General features: G+C 38.8%; 1 long non-coding RNA gene across 3 annotated transcripts; it reads right to left on the reverse strand.

Annotated features, from left to right (window-relative positions):
* Window positions 1-14,189: 14,189 nt before the first annotated feature.
* On the reverse strand, window positions 14,190-17,896 carry LOC125760622 (uncharacterized). Of its 3 annotated transcripts, none has more exons than XR_007418022.1 (4): window positions 17,781-17,896; window positions 16,877-17,066; window positions 15,449-15,972; window positions 14,190-14,544 (listed from the first exon to the last, which is right to left on the reverse strand). It is a non-coding gene; the product is annotated as an uncharacterized LOC125760622 (long non-coding RNA). The 3 variants fall into 3 exon arrangements; XR_007418020.1 differs by having other exon boundaries at window positions 14,191-14,354; window positions 15,260-15,972; XR_007418021.1 differs by lacking the exon at window positions 14,190-14,544 and adding an exon at window positions 15,055-15,069 and having other exon boundaries at window positions 15,260-15,972.
* Between the last annotated feature and the right edge of the window lie 2,594 nt (window positions 17,897-20,490).

Below are 20,490 nucleotides of genomic sequence, written 5' to 3' on the forward strand. Positions count from 1 at the left end.
TGACGGGCAATAACATGCGAACCCGAATGCACCACCACAAAACAGATAAATGGATAAATCTTGGCCACTTTTGGGAAGGGGTTGACTGTATGTTTATCATGCTCTTCGCTGTACACCTTGCCACCGTACAGGTTGGCCGGGGAATATAATCAGTGGATAAAAAAAACGAAACGACTACAAATCTATCTTTTTCACCAAACGACACATTTGGTCTCGCTCACTCATGATGAAAGAGCGCAGCTGGCTCACTCTGTTTCGCAAGCGGAGTTTTGAGTGAGAGCTTCACGTGTCGAGAACGAATGATTGATGGCTGGTGGTGGTGAACTTTTCCATTCACCTTTTTTTTTGTGCACCCTGTTCTCGTCAAAGTCACCACACGCGGGGCTGCAGTGCAGGTTGGGGTTTTCTCTCGTGATTGGGTATTGGAAGACTGGAATGCATGTGCAAAGAATAACCCTAGCGTTTGGTGCGGTAAGTAAGCGTGATTTTCAAAATGGTGAAAATATATTTACAGTAATGAATGATGAATTTAAGTGCATGGTCTAGAATTGGAAATAAAATAAACATGACAATAAATATTACAAATTTTCAGCACCTTGACATACATATGGTCCATTTATCCTTTTCGACTGAAGTCCAAACTTTCATTGCATTTATTTCTTTTCTACTTCACAACCGTTGTCAGATTAAAAAAGACTTTACTGTTTTCCAATTCTCGTTAATTTCGTGAGCCACAGATGCATTTGTCTAGACTTTAACATTATATCGTCTTTACTTATGTTTCGTGCTGATTTTTACTAAACTTCAACTAAAATATATACATTTAGCTGTAAATTAATACCAATGGCACAGGACACGTCGTAAAAAAATACTTCTTTAGGACGTAATTATTAACTGATGTTTAAATATGGTTTTAAATTGCAACAAGAATGTTGTTGGGGCGGCCCGGTGGTGCATGTGAAAAATGGCGCCCGTGCACACGGCAGGGACCGGGTTCAAATCCCATCCGGACCGTCTCCCCGTAGCATGGACTGACTATCCTGCTACGTGGTAAAATAAGTCTTGATACGGCCAGGCCGTTCTAACCGAGCAAAAAAAAAAAAAAAGAATGTCGTTCTTTTCGGTTCATTTTTATAGTCGTTCATTAAAATAGTTTTTAATACTTGTTCAAGATTTTAAGAAGAATAGGAAACACAGTAGAATCAAAATGCTCAAATTTTAGGAAATAAATCGTGTTTCTATCAAGTTCTGTTTTGTAATACATTGTTTATTGAAAGAACATGTAAAAAAAAACGTGTGTTTATAAGAAGTAAACAAACCGAAAGAAATTATTTATTGATGTTTGTAAAGCTATTTTGTTACTTTTTTTTTGTGAATCATCCAAAATCAGGAATGGAAGATCGAAAACTTCATTGAATGAAGTGAAAAAAATTCACGTAATTTTAATTTTCACAATCTGCCAGGAAAACCAACTAAAGCAAGTAAGTATATAGTATTAGTTCAAATACTTGTCTTGTAAAATAATAATAGTTAAAATTTATAGTTGAAACTTTATTGTTTTTATTTCTTTTACTAATAGTCTACTTAACCATACTTCCGGGCTAGAATATTTCGATCCGGTTAGCTAAGCATAAGTCGATTTTATTGTTCCTCATTTCATTGCTTAATGAACCTTGAAAAGTTATTTCGATATATTTTTTCCATCTTTATACCCCGACAGAGTTAAAATGCGAAATAACAGGTTGAATAATTTGATTTTTAATTTATTAGGGAATTGTGTTTATATGTTTTGTTGTTCGACTGACCAATATCCAATTTTTGATATTTCATTTGGTTATACATCCAAAGTATTTATCTTTAATAATATTCCATAAGAAATAAAAAAAACCGTTTGTGTATTGTAAACCGAATTCCAACCCTTAAAACTACATTTGTTTTCCAAACTTCGTTCGGTACTTTTCTTCGATCACTTGACACGATGTTCAGAAACACCCGGCTAAACGCTTCTCAATCGCGTGGTTCAATAAAATTGCATCCGAATCCATTAAAACAGCCGCCACTTGCAGTGAAAAATGCACCGAAGCGAAAGCAAAAGACGAATCAACACTTGTCATAAAAATGGCCTAGAGAAATGGCACTTGAAGGAAAACCCTTCGTACGATCACCGTGCAGGATCGAGGTCACGGTAGATACTTTCACCAAACAGACGTGTAGTTTATGCGAGTTTTCGGATAAACCTTCTCGAGACAGGCGCAGTTCACGCCGACTCAAGCACTAATATCTGAAGCCTCCACACCGGGGTACTTTTAGACATACTGCCTTTATTGGTTAAAATTAACGTTCTTAAATACTAAATTTTGCTTACTTAACAATAATGTTTACCATACGCGCGCCACCTGTTGCTGGCTTATTTTATCGTTGCACGGCACTCAAATTGCCGACGATGCAAAGCCGTGGCAAGGTTCGTGGTGCGTGCGATCAACGATGCACCAGCATTTTGGGCTGCGATTGATCGTAGCACCCAAATTGTTGACGCCGCGAAAACCGCGGCACCGGCTTGGGCGCGAAACTTGATCAATCACTGCACCCAGACTGCCGATGCAGCTTTTATGTCTCACACGCGGCGTGCGCTTCTAACGGAGTGACCCTGTCGGCGACATCCCCACCCCCGTAATTCCTTTCAGAGGGGTTACAATTCTATATCATTTGACGGTAGGGGGAATGGTTTCTTTTGATTTCGGGGATGCCACTTTACAATAGCGAATGCTATTATCATCGCAACGGATATCATGCCTATGACTATTCCTATTGTTATCGCTATTATTGGATCTTCGCTCTTCTTTTCGTTTATTGGCGAAACCGACGACATTTGTTTAAGTGATTTAAAATATGTTTTGTGGAGTATATTTTGCCTTGCTATCACTGGTTGGATGGTTATTTCATCTGTTTCTACGCTACATGTTTCAGATAGCGTGATTACCCCTATATTGTGAGCAGGGTTGGTTATTGTTCGATTGCAGTTTAAATAAATTTTGTTTGGTTGTGTCGTATAGTACAAAATTTTGTTCGGCGAGTGCAGAGTAACAAATTTTGTAAACGGGACATTTAATTTTGATACCATGCACGTAATATTAGATTCCTTATGCAATATCGCCGCTACAATACAATCTAAGTTCCTGCGAATCGTCGTATCGTGCGATAAGGCGTGCGTGTCATTTATGATCGTAAAGCTTTCTGGGTATAAGTAGTTACCTTTGTCGCTTATAGCTATCCGTTCATTTTTGATGTTCAGTATTGAGTAGTTCTGCATGCATGGAATCGGAATGACGTTTAGTATTTCGAAATGCTCATTGCTAAGTATTGTATATTCTACGTGAAGAATAATCTCTCCGTTTATGAGAGCCTTGTTCTTTACAAAGGGGTTTTTCAGAACTTCGTTGTTCGGAAGTTGTGTCTTTATCTCCTTAATCATGGCATTCTGATCTTCGTTTGTTAATGGGTTGTCGGTTAGTGCCTTATACTTGGTTATAATTCCCTGAATTACTACATTTGCTAGAATTAGTGTTTCTTCGATATATTTGGACATTTGGAGTTTTTTATTTTCATTTACGGCTTTGTTTAATGCGGTTATTCCGTCTTGTAATCGATGTATTCTTGTGCTCAAGTGACTTTCAACCTTGCTGTGGTTATCGTTATCTCTTTCTAGTTTATTTGTAATAACTGCCAGCCTCTGATCTTCTGAAGTTCGAAACAGAGCGAGCTGCTCGTCGATATCACTGCCTCCAAATAAAAAGTCCTTTAAGATTCCGAATATTCCTCGACTTCTTTTTTCTCTGAACTTGATGTTGTCTTGGATTAGTTTCCTTGCGTATCTACATTCATTATCTAGCGACGTCTTTAGGTTTAATACCCTTATATCTGTTTCATTGGTTGCCAACACGGCGTTCTTCAGCTCTAGTTCGATTGTAGATATTAATTTCGTATCGTTCTCAGGACGTATACGAGTAAAATATAGTGTATCCCACTTGCCCCTTTCTAAAAGTAACGTGCCCGCGTGATCGAAGAACAACCCGGGCTCCATAACGGGCTCTATTTTAAGAGCGGATACGGCACAGCACACCACAAGTACGAATTTTATGACAATTGCCATGTCACGGGATTGATTGTCACTCTGGGACGTTTTTTTGATATACTTTGATTTAGTGCGCTTGCCTTCTCTTTAATTAGCTTTAGGTCTAAGCTTCGTTTCCTTCCCCAAGTTGGTGGGGAGTTGTCTTGGTTTTGGTCGCTTGGTTTTACGTCCAAAACTGCTAGATTCACCACCGCCTTACGATACTCGTTTTGCCCTACCTTGAGTCTGACCGATCTTACGATCCCGTCTTGACCAGCAAAGGTTTCTGTGACTCGCCCTTTAATCCACTTTCCTATCCTATTTTCGTCGGGGAATGTGACGATGTCGTCTACTTGCACCGCCTTGGATAGTTTTAGCCACTTTTCTCGTTTCGAGATTGTTGGTAGGTATTCCTTAATCCAACGTTTCCAATACTGCTCCGCTATCGCTTGCGCAGCCTTCCAGTTGGTTCGGGTCGTATGTGACAGCTCTTTACCAGCAGTACTGGGTACTGCTTCACCGGAGTGACCTATTAGAAAATGGAACGGTGTCAACGGTTCGTCATCTTCTTGTTCCAGCGGAATGTGGGTGAGGGGTCTATTATTCATAATAAATTCTATTTCGGTTAATACGGCCCTAAGAGTGGCCTCCTGGAAGTTCTTATCTGTGGGGAGAAGGCTTTTTACTTCCTTGACCAAGCGTTCCCACGATCCTCCAAAGTGAGGAGCTCCTGGTGGATTGAAATGCCACGTGATTCCTTCGGAAGCGCATCGTTCCACTAATGACTTTATTTGGTTATTTGCTCCGATGAAGTTCGTGCCATTGTCACTATATAAGTGTTCAATTTTACCTCTTCGATGTTGAACGTTGCGTAAACACATTATGAATGTGTTTGCGCTTAGATCGTGAGCAACTTCCAAATATACTGCTCTTGTCGTCAGGCACGTAAATAACGCACCCCACCTCTTTTCCACTCGTCTTCCAATAGTTATATTCAGAGGACCAAAGTAGTCCACGCCGGTGTGGCTGAAAGGCATTTGGAACGCGGCCATTCTACATTCTGGCAGCGGCGCCATTATAGGAGGTATCGGTTTGGCCCTTTGATTTTTACAATATTGACATTTGTTGATGATGCCTTTCAATGCAGTTCTTATGTCAGGTATCCAAAATTTCTGGCGGATAGCCGCCATGACTGATTCTGCCTTTTGGTGGAAGTACCTTTCGTGATAATGGGCAATTATAAGGTTCGTGACATGATGTCCCTTGGGAAGAATGATGGGACATTTTGCTTCAAATGTCATGTATTTTGCGTGTTCCAAGCGACCCCGTGATCTCAGCAGATTTTCTTCGTCTAGCATTGGGCATAGACCTCGAATGTTGCTGTTATTAGCCGTCGGGATCTTGAGTGATAAATGCGTCATCTCTTCCGAGAAGCTTTCCCATTGTACCTTCCTTAGAAGGTATCGTTCGGCCTTGTCTAAGTCCGCCTTGGTGATGGTGCTGGAAAATTCGGTGCCGTTATTTTTGGCCTTTAGCCAATCGATATATTTTAAGCCGATCGCTAACGATCTTTTTAGCCTGTGCCAATTTGAACACCACTCAACTGCGATAACGTTCCAGTCGATCTTCGTTATCGTCTTTATGGTATGGACTGGGCGCACTTCTTCGAACGTTACGAATAGTTTCGGTTGTGTCATGTTTATTACCACGTCCTGTAAAAATTCTGGCCCCTTTAACCATTTTGAGTTTTCTAGGATCACCTTTGTGGCTTCATCGGCGGGGTTGCTTTTGGAAGCTACCCACTGCCATTGCGATGCTCTGGTATCGTTTAAAATTTCCCCAATTCGTAGCGCGACAAATTGTTTGTAATTTCTCGCTTCTGAGTTTATCCAAGCCAGAACTGTTTTGGAGTCTGTCCAAAAATATTCATTGTCTATCTTTACTCTGACTTCCTTCTTTATCATTTCGGCTAGTCGGACGCCGAGCACGGCGGCTTGTAACTCAAGCCTCGGAATTGACAAAGGTTTAGTCGGGGCAACCCTCGTTTTGGCAGCGATTATGTTAACATCCACTCCTTGATCGTGGATCGTTCTCATATATGCTACCGCACTGAAAGCCTTTTCGGATGCATCGACAAAAACATGCATCTCCCTTATCTTAATCGATGATGCCTGCGAAAGGCATCTTGGTATTACAATTTCTTCGACTTTCTTTATTCTTTCGAGCCATCCGTTCCACCCAACAAGTAGATGTTCGGGGATTGAATCGTCCCAATTAATGCCGGCTTTCCATAAGTCCTGCATTAAGATTTTCCCTTGAATTATAATATTTGCTAATAACCCAAGGGGGTCGTAAATCCTCATGATATACGATAACATTTCTCGTTTACTTAATGGTTGTTCGTAAAGGTTTTTAAGTTTGTAACGAAATACATCGTTCCTCGTGTCCCAGTACATCCCTAAGACCTTTTCAAAATCTTGGGTCTTATCATGAAGGTCGTACGTTTTTTGTTCCGAAGCCCTGTCCTTTGGAATTTTTGCTACCAACTCCTTAGAATTCGATATGAAATTCCGTATAAAAAAATTGGCTTTGTTGTGGATTTCACAAACCTCTTCAATTGTTTGCGCCGCCGATTCAACGTCTGGAAAACTGTCGAGATAGTCGTCGACGTAGTGGTTTTCCGTGATGGCTTTCACTGCTCGTGGGTTCGATGCAGAGTATTGTAGCGCGTTACTATTTTTTACGTATTGAGCGCAAGCTGGCGAACATGTGGCGCCGAAGGTCATGACTTGCATGACATATACCTGAGGGACTTCCAAGGGAGACTTTCGAAAAAGAAATCTCTGCGCGCATTGATCTTCTTTTCTGATCTTAACCTGGTGAAACATCTCCTTTATGTCACCTGAGCATGCAATTTTATGTTCTCTAAAGCGCGATAGCACCCCGAATATAGGGGTTGTGTTATCAGGTCCGGAGTAGAGTTGCGAATTCAGTGATATACCTTCATTCTTCGCCGCTGCATCGAACACAAGTCTTGGCTTCGGGTTCTGTTTGTTTAAATTAACCACTGAAAAATGAGGGATATAGTTTATGTTGCCTGTCGTTTGGAGCAGTTCTTTGGGGTCGGCCTTTCGTGCATACCCTTTGTCGACGTATGAGGAGATTTCATTGAAATACCATTCTTTGAGCTTCGGATCATTTTCCATTTTTCTCTCTTGGCTTTTCAAACGGCTAAGGGCTTGAGCGTAGCTATTAGGAAGCGTAGGCTTGTCATATTTCCAAAGTAGTCCTATTTCGTATCCCTGGTCAATTCGTTTGCAGGTCTTTTTCATGGTGTCGAGTGCCCTCGCGTCAGCCTTTGAGGTTATTATTTCATTGTTTCCCCGCACTCCGAACTCTTCCGTCGAAAAGAAACCTTTCATTAGGTCGTTTAAAGTTTTTTCTTCCTCCTTTACTTTTTCTACCATTGTGAAGATATGATAATTATCCGTTTCACTAACGGCTGTGTCTTTACCAAATAGAACCCATCCTAGTCGGGTTTTGTGTGCTACGGGTTCGTCAGGTTCCCCCGCTCGGTGCCCTAAGGCTTGGGTGTAATAGGCGTGAGGTAGACCTAATAAAATTGTGGGACGAGCGTTAGAATAACTGCTCATGCTGATCCCTTTAAGATAAGCGAATCTCTTCTTCATTTCTTTTGCGTCGATACTTTGCCTAGGTAGATCTAACTCCTTTACTGTTCGAACGTTTTTTATATCCAATAGCCTCTTATTTGGTCCACGGATTTGAATTCCGACCGAGGTACTTTGATCTTCCACTTGGAAGGTTCCGTTCGTCCATGCAAGTGTTAGTGGTTTCCGAGGTCCTTGTACTCCTAGTTCAGATCTTAACTCTTCGGTCATAAGGCTGGAAGAAGAACCAGGATCTATGAACGCATAGGTGTTCACAGATTTATCTCCGTTATACGCTGTTACAGGGATAATTTGGAATAGATATTCCGCTGCGTTTTGGTGACAGTTTAAACGTGTTTGTCCGAAAGAGTCATGCCGATGTAGGACGGTGTTATGCCTTTTACCACAGCCGGCAATTGTGCACTGTGGGGCAGAGCGGCAATCGTACGCTGAATGATTTGATGCGCAGCAATTGCTACATATATTCTTGTCTTTAAACACCTTCCATCTTTCCTGACTAGGCATACTTAAAAGTTTGCGACACTCGACAGTTTTATGATGACTACCGCAGACGGCACATGCCCTTTTGTTTTCCCCGCGTGGCCTTGCTTGATGGTAGTTCAGTTTCACCGGTTTCGATCTTTGATTTCCTTCCGAAGCAAGGAGGGCGATCGCTAGTTCTTCGGTTGGTTTCAACCATTTGGAAAATTGAGTAAGCGTTTTTGCCTCCTTCGATTCGGATTTCAATGCTTCTTTTAGCCATTCATTCCTCAGTTCCGGTGATAACTTCGCTACCAAATCTTGCAGGAGCCTTTGGTCCATTAGATATTCCTCATGGCCTAGCATTGCCATGTTTTCAACCATGTTACATAATGCATTCGAAAAGTCGATTATGGTTACTGGATTGTCTAAGGACGCTCCTTTAATTGCCATTAGGTCCTTCAATAGCGCCGAATATACGCTAGCTGGACTTCCATAGAGTTTATCCAACCGGTCGAGAATCGCGTCGACGTTTTCTGGATTAACCAATAGACCGCTGACTGCTCGTAGGGCGTCTCCCTTTAAGTGTTTTTGAAGTCGGCTTAGATTGTGCAAGTTTGTCAATTTTCCCGTCTTCGAGGTTTCCTTAAAAAGCAGTTTGAATCTTGGCCAGGTCTTACTGCTTCCGTAGAACTCTGGGAGTTCCAGTAACGCATTCTTGCGACAGCTTGGGCCGAGGCTCCACGCATCTACCAATTTATCGACATTCTTAGTCAGCTCGTGAACGTCGTGTTGGCTTGTCCCGGATTGATTTAAGATTTCCTCTGCCCTAATGATTTCTTCTAGCCGTTCAATTTCCTTTTCGTATTTTGCTTTTTCTTTCTTCTCTTTTTCTTCTGCTGCTATCTTCTCTGATAATAGGCGTTCAGTTTGCATTATAGTTTGCCTAGCTTGTTCCTTTTCTAACTTCATTTGTTCACATTTTGGACATGTGAACTTGCTAGGAACCGTTTTTAAATTAAGACATGCTGAGTGGAACCATCTGTCACACTCCTTGCATTCTGCCATTTTTCCCTGTTCATCTTCTTTGACACACAGTTTACAGTGCCCGTTTGGGTTTTTCTTATATTTGTAATCCATTTTACTTACTCTGGATAGCTTGTTCTGTGAGGTCCAAACGGTGCGTCGTTACAGGGAGTAGATTGAGCCGTCCGCTCAATTGGGTGGCGTCCTCCTCTTCAAAGCGCCTCACCGCGAGCCGTCCGCTCACCGTCGTAAACACTGCGCACTTCTGGAACGCTGCGGGTTGAGCCGTCCGCTCAGGATTGGCGTCCTCTGCTTCAAAGCACCTCACCGTGAGCCGTCCGCTCACCGTCGTTAACACTGCGCACTTCTGGAACGTTGCGGGTCGAGCCGTCCGCTCAGGGTTGCCTGGCACTTTTCACAAAATCGTCACTGATTGAGCCGTCCGCTCACCGCTGTCTTGCACTTTTGAGGTCGTCGTGGGTTGAGCCGTCCGCTCACCGCTGACTCACACTTCTCACTATGAGGTCGCTGCAGGTTGAGCCGTCCGCTCACCGCTGACCTATTCTTCTCACCTCAGATGGCGTTGTGAGCCGTCCGCTCGTCGCTATCTGGTTCTCCTCGCTTCAGATGGCGTTGTGAGCTGTCCGCTCGTCGCTGACACTTCTCACTATGATGTCGTTGGGTTGATCCCCCAACTTACTTTATTCGGCACTTCTTGCTCCTGGCACCTCTCAGTGAACAGTTTCTTGCGTGTCACGAACCTATGTGACTTTTAAGCGTCAATATCACTTGACGAACTTCACTGTTCACTTGTAACCGGTGTTGCACTAATCGCGCAAGAGCTAGACCTTTCGTGGCTCGTCGGCGTTATGTTGCCTATGACGGCCGTTACCACGGTTTGACGCGCGCGAATCGATGCGTCCCGAGGGAGTTTGTCTTTTTTAAGGTACCACCGCGGGAGAGTTTCAGGCGTGAGGAAGTTTTCCTCTCTGGAGCCACCATGTAGTTTATGCGAGTTTTCGGATAAACCTTCTCGAGACAGGCGCAGTTCACGCCGACTCAAGCACTAATATCTGAAGCCTCCACACCGGGGTACTTTTAGACATACTGCCTTTATTGGTTAAAATTAACGTTCTTAAATACTAAATTTTGCTTACTTAACAATAATGTTTACCATACGCGCGCCACCTGTTGCTGGCTTATTTTATCGTTGCACGGCACTCAAATTGCCGACGATGCAAAGCCGTGGCAAGGTTCGTGGTGCGTGCGATCAACGATGCACCAGCATTTTGGGCTGCGATTGATCGTAGCACCCAAATTGTTGACGCCGCGAAAACCGCGGCACCGGCTTGGGCGCGAAACTTGATCAATCACTGCACCCAGACTGCCGATGCAGCTTTTATGTCTCACACGCGGCGTGCGCTTCTAACGGAGTGACCCTGTCGGCGACAAGACGAGAACGAAAAAGAACACCCAAAAGCCTGGAGGCATGGAGGTTGTTCTGGCACGTAACGACCGTAGAACATTGGGTGGTACAGAAACGTTGTAAATCTTTCATGCCCGATGCAATTTGCAGTGCAATAATAAAGGCATAAATCTTTTTTTAAATTATTTTTATACCATCAATGTGCGGTGATGTGCGCGTACTCTGGAGGCAAACAAAACTGAATCATGCTGTAAAAGTAACGAATAGGATTGTTGGAAGAGTTTTTTCTCCTTTAACTTTTTTACGACGTCTAAAATGAAGCTTCAATTTCTTTAATCGCTAGAAATTCGGTGCACTAGTGCCGATCAAAGGTGCGCTCGTTGAACGCCACATAGCAATTCGAATGCCATCCCAAAACCGTTGGCGAACGGAATCGTCGAAGTGACCATTTGTGATTAATGCGATCAATGAAAGATCTATAGTACAGCGAGAACTGTAAAAAGCATTATCATTGGGAAAAAATCGTCTCGAAAAGAATGTGGCTTTTCTTTTCTAAGCCACGTATAGAATATGTCCTAGTGCCTAAAACCCTCCAATGGAGCATCCAGCAAACATCAGAGTTTGATTCTTGATCGTTTTTTTTTGTTGAAAAAAACATTCAACGCATTTACTTTACCATTCAACGGAACTCATAAATCCAGCGAAATTCTAAGCCATCAGCAACAGTGAAGGCACTTTGATTTTATGGCAAATTTTCTCCCCGCAATTTTATGACCAATTTTTACGATCCCCTGCAAGCGAAATGTAATTGCTTTACTTGTTAGATTTCTATTGCGGTCGCGAACAAATCACTGTGGTTGTAATAACAGCGAAATTTCAAAACTCGTCAATTATTCGATTCCTTTTAGCGATGGAACTGTCTAACTGTCCTTAGGCTTCACATCAAGAAAATAATTGTAGGAAATAGAATTTTGTGAAGTTGTGTAGTATTATGATACTAATACTTATATTAACGGGATAGAAAAGGATATCAAACAGTGAAGATATTTTTAATAAAAAGATAAAGTTCAAATTTGAAGGATATAAAACTGAGATGAAACTTGTCGATTAAATTTTTCAGACATCGACAAAAATATCCCACCTGTATTTTATTGAAAATTCGAACGGATTTAAATTTCGAAAACTCCCAAAAATATCCCCGAAAAACCATTCCAACCACCATGATATATTTCCCGTACTGCCCGTTGCCTAATGAGCGATGTAACAACGATCGTTATACACCCGTGCGGGTAGTATCATTATCACCTCGATTTGAAAGTCGGCCGTGGGAAGTGTTTGCAACCGTTTTGTGTGATTAGTAAATATTATGATTAAAGCATTCGCTGCCGACAAACCGGGCATGCCATCGGCTTAACTGATAAACGAACGTTTGATCTTTCGGGTGTGAGCAGAAGCGTACAGTGGGAGGAATTAAGAAAAACCATACCGGCAGCGGAAGCGTACAATTAAATTCATCCACGGCGGTACCATTTTTAATCGGCGCAATCGGTTTGAAGAAGTTTGAGCACAAGATTAAACACCTTCTGTTAAGCAAAGTCATTAGCGAAGGATTTTTTGTATTTTCCTTCTTTTTTTTTCATTTGTCCTGACACATTTATCCCCGCATACGGTTGCCGTGTTGATGATCAACAAATATGTACTACTTTGCCGGGAAGATTATTTAGAACACGAGCTAAGCGTACTGTTGGCACATCGTTACCGCGCACAACGTGTGCGCAAGATAAAGCTGCATCAAACACCGGCAACGATGGAAAACAGTGGCCATGTTTCATAATTTTATATGCTGTCTGTATCAACCCGGGAGCTTTGATGTTCGCAAACAAACATTGTTTTAACAGTGCTCAAACGAAGATAAGTAATTTGAAATTTGCTGTAGACATTGAACGGATGATGAGTTTGAGTAAGCAAATATTTTCTAATTTAAGCTTACTCTAGTAATGCCGCAGATAATAATCCTAATAAACCATAACGATTATTTATCGCTATTTTTGTTAATGAGGTTACCGCAAGCAAACGCTAGATGCGATTCTCGGTGCTACTACAGTAGGTAGTATAATTATAGGACTTCTTCTATTTTTGACAATAAAGGAAAAGTTGAGAAGGAATTGATATTAAACAAAGGTTTAAAAACTTCAACAAATTTGGATAAATATCTATTAATGTTTGCATATTTTAATGTATTTAATTTGCAGAATCTAAAATTGCTCCATGTTGCATAAGCAATAGGCTACTAGGGAAAAATCTTTAATTGCGATTCATAGTCATCAAAAACACTCGTTAAAAGTACCTACATCAATTTATAAATGTAAGGCTATAGCAGACATGTCAAACATTCGGAGGTTTTTGAATCCGGCCCGCGAAGGAAGAAAGAGAACATCCATTATTATCTGATTTGGGCGAGGTTTAGCTTGGAAAATTGGAAAATAATTTGTATATGTTGTGCATGTACTCTTTTACACATAAATATCACGCTCTTGAATCTTCTTGAAGCCCAAACAACTGTTGAATTTTATTTCCTTACGACTTCTCCCTCCCTTTCCGACTTCTCTTGGCCAGCAAGGTAATTTTGTTTGCAAACCGGCCCGCGAGTCAAAATGAGTTTGACATCACTGCTGTATAACATTAGGCTTTTTTAAAGTAATATTGCAAAATTTGTAAATGAGATCAATTTTAATGCTGCAATAAGTTTCTTTTCACTCAAATAATGCTTTAAAAGAAGAAAAGAAAAAAAATAACAAAAAAATAAAAAAAAAATCAACAAGAAAATTTCGTAAGGCTTACCCTTTGCCATTTTTTTGAGAAATTTTGCAAAAAAATTCAAATTGATTTATTTTAATGCCAATTGGTTGCAATGAGTTTCTTTTCACTCAAATAATGTTTTAAACAAAAAAAAAGAGTAAAATATTTAAGAAAATTAAAAAATTGTAAAAATTTGAAAATTTCATAAGGCCCATTTTTGCACCAACTTTTGCCTATAACTCGGTCGGTATCCAACGAATCGCCAATCTTTAACCTGTGGTCGATAGATGGCAACAATGGCTAAATTTTCTTCTTGGACGGCCATGCCCTCAGATGTCTGTGCCAGAAGTTATTCGAGGAACCAAGTTCCATACCCTGTTTGAGAAAATGTAAAATTTTCCTCATTTTTGCACCAACTTTTGCCTATAACTCGATCTATATCCAACGGATCGCCAATCTTTAACCTGTGGTCGATAGATGGCACCAATGGCTAAATTTTCTTCTTGGACGGCTATGCCCTCAGATGTCTGTGCCAGAAGTTATTCGAGGAAGCAAGTTCCATACCCTGGTTGAGAAAATGTAAAATTTTCCTCATTTTTGCACCAACTTTTGCCTATAACTCGATCTATATCCAACGGATCGCCAATCTTTAACCTGTGGTCGATAGATGGCACCAATGGCTAAATTTTCTTCTTGGACGGCTATGCCCTCAGATGTCTGTGCCAGAAGTTATTCGAGGAACCAAGTTCCATACCCTGGTTGAGAAAATGTAAAATTTTCCTCATTTTTGCACCAACTTTTGCCTATAACTCGGTCGGTATCCAACGGATCGCCAATCTTTAACCTGTGGTCGATAGATGGCAACAATGGCTAAATTTTCTTCTTGGACGGCCATGCCCTCAGATGTCTGTGCCAGAAGTTATTCGAGGAACCAAGTTCCATACCCTGGTTGAGAAAATGTAAAATTTTCCTCATTTTTGCACCAACTTTTGCCTATAACTCGATCTATATCAAACGGATCGCCAATCTTTAACCTGTGGTCGATAGATGGCACCAATGGCTACATTTTCTTCTTGGACGGCTATGCCCTCAGATGTCTGTGCCAGAAGTTATTCGAGGAACCAAGTTCCATACCCTGTTTGAGAAAATGTAAAATTTTCCTCATTTTTCACCAATGTAGCAAAATTGAAAAATGTGATATATTTTAATGGGAATTTGTTGCAATAAGTTTCTTTTCACTTAAATAGTGCTTTAAATTAAAAAAAGAATAAAAAATCAGAAAAAAATTTTAAAAAAATTTTCAACACGAAAATTTCATAAGGCTTACCCCTTGCCATTTTTTTGAGAAATTTTGCAAAAAAATTCAAATTGATTTATTTTAATGCCAATTGGTTGCAATGAGTTTCTTTTCACTCAAATAATGTTTTAAACAAAAAAAAAGAGTAAAATATTTAAGAAAATAAAAAAATTGTAAAAATTTGAAAATTTCATAACGCCCATTTTTGCACCAACTTTTGCCTATAACTCGGTCGGTATCCAACGGATCGCCAATCTTTAACCTGTGGTCGATAGATGGCAACAATAGCTACATTTTCTTCTTGGACGGCCATGCCCTCAGATGTCTGTGCCAGAAGTTATTCGAGGAAGCATGTTCCATACCCTGGTTGAGAAAATGTAAAATTTTCCTCATTTTTGCACCAACTTTTGCCTATAACTCGATCTATATCAAACGGATCGCCAATCTTTAACCTGTGGTCGATAGATGGCACCAATGGCTAAATTTTCTTCTTGGACGGCTATGCCCTCAGATGTCTGTGCCAGAAGTTATTCGAGGAACCAAGTTCCATACCCTGTTTGAGAAAATGTAAATTTTTCTCATTTTTGCACCAACTTTTGCCTATAACTCGATCTATATCCAACGGATCGCCAATCTTTAACCTGTGGTCGATAGATGGCAACAATGGCTACATTTTCTTCTTGGACGGCCATGCCCTCAGATGTCTGTGCCAGAAGTTATTCGAGGAACCAAGTTCCATACCCTGTTTGAGAAAATGTAAAATTTTCCTCATTTTTCACCAATGCAGCAAAATTGAAAAATGTGATATATTTTAATGGGAATTTGTTGCAATAAGTTTCTTTTCACTTAAATAGTGCTTTAAATTAAAAAAAGAATAAAAAATCAGAAAAAAATTTTAAAAAAATTTTCAACACGAAAATTTCATAAGGCTTACCCCTTGCCATTTTTTTGAGAAATTTTGCAAAAAAATTCAAATTGATTTATTTTAATGCCAATTGGTTGCAATGAGTTTCTTTTCACTCAAATAATGTTTTAAACAAAAAAAAGAGTAAAATATTTAAGAAAATAAAAAAATTCTAAAAATTTGAAAATTTTATAAGGCCCATTTTTGCACCAACTTTTGCCTATAACTCGGTCGGTATCCAACGGATCGCCAATCTTTAACCTGTGGTCGATAGATGGCAACAATAGCTACATTTTCTTCTTGGACGGCCATGCCCTCAGATGTCTGTGCCAGAAGTTATTCGAGGAAGCAAGTTCCATACCCTGGTTGAGAAAATGTAAAATTTTCCTCATTTTTGCACCAACTTTTGCCTATAACTCGATCTATATCAAACGGATCGCCAATCTTTAACCTGTGGTCGATAGATGGCACCAATGGCTAAATTTTCTTCTTGGACGGCTATGCCCTCAGATGTCTGTGCCAGAAGTTATTCGAGGAACCAAGTTCCATACCCTGTTTGAGAAAATGTAAATTTTTCTCATTTTTGCACCAACTTTTGCCTATAACTCGATCTATATCCAACGGATCGCCAATCTTTAACCTGTGGTCGATAGATGGCAACAATGGCTACATTTTCTTCTTGGACGGCTATGCCCTCAGATGTCTGTGCCAGAAGTTATTCGAGGAACCAAGTTCCATACCCTGTTTGAGAAAATGTAAAATTTTCCTCATTTTTCACCAATGTAGCAAAATTGAAAAATGTGATATATTTTAATGGGAATTTGTTGCAATAAGTTTCTTTTCACTTAAATAGTGCTTTAAATTAAAAAAAGAATAAAAAATCAGAAAAAAGTTTTAAAAAAATTTTCTACACGAAAATTTCATAAGGCTTACCCCTTGCCATTTTTTTGAGAAATTTTGCAAAAAAATTCAAATTGATTTATTTTAATGCCAATTGGTTGCAATGAGTTTCTTTTCACTCAAATAATGTTTTAAACAAAAAAAAGAGTAAAATATTTAAGAAAATTAAAAAAATTCTAAAAATTTGAAAATTTCATAAGGCCCATTTTTGCACCAACTTTTGCCTATAACTCGGTCGGTATCCAACGAATCGCCAATCTTTAACCTGTGGTCGATAGATGGCAACAATGGCTAAATTTTCTTCTTGGACGGCCATGCCCTCAGATGTCTGTGCCAGAAGTTATTCGAGGAACCAAGTTCCATACCCTGGTTGAGAAAATGTAAAATTTTCCTCATTTTTGCACCAACTTTTGCCTATAACTCGATCTATATCCAACGGATCGCCAATCTTTAACCTGTGGTCGATAGATGGCACCAATGGCTACATTTTCTTCTTGGACGGCTATGCCCTCAGATGTCTGTGCCAGAAGTTATTCGAGGAACCAAGTTCCATACCCTGGTTGAGAAAATGTAAATTTTTCTCATTTTTGCACCAACTCTTGCCTATAACTCGATTTATATCCAACGGATCGCCAATCTTTAACCTGTGATCGATAGATGGCAACAATGGCTACATTTTCTTCTTGGACGGCTATGCCCTCAGATGTCTGTGCCAGAAGTTATTCGAGGAACCAAGTTCCATACCCTGTTTGAGAAAATGTAAAATTTTCCTCATTTTTCACCAATGTAGCAAAATTGAAAAATGTGATATATTTTAATGGGAATTTGTTGCAATAAGTTTCTTTTCACTTAAATAGTGCTTTAAATTAAAAAAAGAATAAAAAATCAGAAAAAAATTTTAAAAAAATTTTCTACACGAAAATTTCATAAGGCTTACCCCTTGCCATTTTTTTGAGAAATTTTGCAAAAAAATTCAAATTGATTTATTTTAATGCCAATTGGTTGCAATGAGTTTCTTTTCACTCAAATAATGTTTTAAACAAAAAAAAGAGTAAAATATTTAAGAAAATTAAAAAAATTCTAAAAATTTGAAAATTTCATAAGGCCCATTTTTGCACCAACTTTTGCCTATAACTCGGTCGGTATCCAACGGATCGCCAATCTTTAACCTGTGGTCGATAGATGGCAACAATGGCTAAATTTTCTTCTTGGACGGCCATGCCCTCAGATGTCTGTGCCAGAAGTTATTCGAGGAACCAAGTTCCATACCCTGGTTGAGAAAATGTAAAATTTTCCTCATTTTTGCACCAACTTTTGCCTATAACTCGATCTATATCCAACGGATCGCCAATCTTTAACCTGTGGTCGATAGATGGCAACAATGGCTACATTTTCTTCTTGGACGGCTATGCCCTCAGATGTCTGTGCCAGAAGTTATTCGAGGAACCAAGTTCCATACCCTGTTTGAGAAAATGTAAAATTTTCCTCATTTTTCACCAATGTAGCAAAATTGAAAAATGTGATATATTTTAATGGGAATTTTTTGCAATAAGTTTCTTTTCACTTAAATAGTGCTTTAAATTAAAAAAAGAATAAAAAATCAGAAAAAAATTTTAAAAAAATTTTCTACACGAAAATTTCATAAGGCTTACCCCTTGCCATTTTTTTGAGAAATTTTGCAAAAAAATTCAAATTGATTTATTTTAATGCCAATTGGTTGCAATGAGTTTCTTTTCACTCAAATAATGTTTTAAACAAAAAAAAGAGTAAAATATTTAAGAAAATTAAAAAAATTCTAAAAATTTGAAAATTTCATAAGGCCCATTTTTGCACCAACTTTTGCCTATAACTCGGTCGGTATCCAACGAATCGCCAATCTTTAACCTGTGGTCGATAGATGGCAACAATGGCTAAATTTTCTTCTTGGACGGCCATGCCCTCAGATGTCTGTGCCAGAAGTTATTCGAGGAACCAAGTTCCATACCCTGGTTGAGAAAATGTAAAATTTTCCTCATTTTTGCACCAACTTTTGCCTATAACTCGATCTATATCCAACGGATCGACAATCTTTAACCTGTGGTCAATAGATGGCAACAATGGCTACATTTTCTTCTTGGACGGCCATGCCCTCAGTTGTCTGTTTGTCTGTATAGATGTTTCGGATGTTTCTATAAATATGCCAATCTCCTAAGGCTGTATAGCAGACATGTCAAACATACGGCCCGCGAGGTCTTTGAATCTGGCCCGCGAAGGAAGAAAGAGAACATCCATTATTATCTGATTTGGGCGAGGTTTAGCTTGGAAAATTGGAAAATAATTTGTATATGTTGTGCATGTACTCTTTTACACATAAATATCACGCTCTTGAATCTTCTTGAAGCCCAAACAACTGTTGAATTTTATTTCCTTCCGACTTCTCCCTCCCTTTCCGACTTGTCTTGGCCTGCAAGGTAATTTTGTTTGCAAACCGGCCCGCAAGTCAAAATGAGTTTGACATCACTGGGCTGTAGCCTAAGGAAATTTTCAAATTTATAATTTTTTTTTCTATTTTTTCTTTTTTTTTCTTTTTTTACTTAAAGCATTATTTGAGTGAAAAGAAACTTATTTCAACCAATTGGCATTAAAATACATCAATTTATATTTTTTTTCTAAATTACTTAAAAAAAGCTAAGGCTACAGCCTTAAGAAAATTTCCATTTAATTTTTTTTAAATTTTTTTATAGTTTTTTTATTTAAAGCATTATTTAAGCGAAAAGAAACATATTTCAACAAATTCGCGTAAAAAAAATCAATTTTCAAATTTTTGCTAAATTTCCCAAAAAAACAAAGAGTATAGCCTTAGAAAATTTTCAAATTTATAGAACTTTTTATTATAAATTATTTTTTATTCTTTTTTTATTTAGATCGTTATTTGAGTGAAAAGAAACTTATTTCAACAAATCCACATTAAAATACTTTCCTACTGTTTCAATTGTTTTCAATAATGTATAATACATTATTCAATAAATATTACAAACAATATTTGTAATATTTTTTTAAACATTATGTGTTGTAGTTATACTTAGTAGTCTATTTGCAAAATGTTGTGTATGAAAATTTTTGGTGTGCATTTGATCTTCCGTTTTGGCTTTATTTGTTTGTGTGTGTCAAAAAAATTGAAATGACAATTAAAAAATGTACCAATAATCAGTCGTAAAATGGGATGAGACCATGAAAAATATTTGTTTTTTTTTCAAGTTTAACTAATTATGCAATTTCATAAATACAGTAAACATCTAGTTTTCTAAAGCTATACATAATTTATTTTATACGGAGCAATTTTCGACCTAATTCAAAAGTCTATGAGGAAAAAAAGTGAGGAATTAAAAGTTCAAAAATTGTAAACAAAACTCATTTTTTATTGCTGATAACTTCATAAAATATTTTTCATGAAAAATTTCTTAAACTAATGCTTGTGTTCTATAAAAAAGTACCATTTTCCTAAGTAAAGGACTGTATATCATTTTAAATACAAAAATATATATCATTCCGTTGTTTTTGCAGTTTAAATTACCTCATTGTGCAAACTCAACACCCTCATAGACTTCATTTCCACCCTCTAAACCTTTGATCAACAACGCCAAGTAGCGGTGTGCTCATTACCGAAATAATGCCTAACATGCGACTGTGATCCTCCTCCATCTCTACTCGGCAATTCGTTCGAACGTGTTCACCATGTAAGTAATTGAATGATTTAATTTGTTTGAATGTTTACAACCAGGTTTCTCTCTAATCAGCACGTTTGATGATATAGAACATTTTGGAAAAATAAACATCACTCCCACGCCACCACCTAAGATCTGTGGAAGAATGATCTTAAGCACGATCACGTTCACTATG

This window comes from Anopheles funestus, chromosome 2RL (genome assembly GCF_943734845.2).
Source record: "Anopheles funestus chromosome 2RL, idAnoFuneDA-416_04, whole genome shotgun sequence".
In the NCBI taxonomy this organism is placed as follows: domain Eukaryota; kingdom Metazoa; phylum Arthropoda; class Insecta; order Diptera; family Culicidae; genus Anopheles; species Anopheles funestus.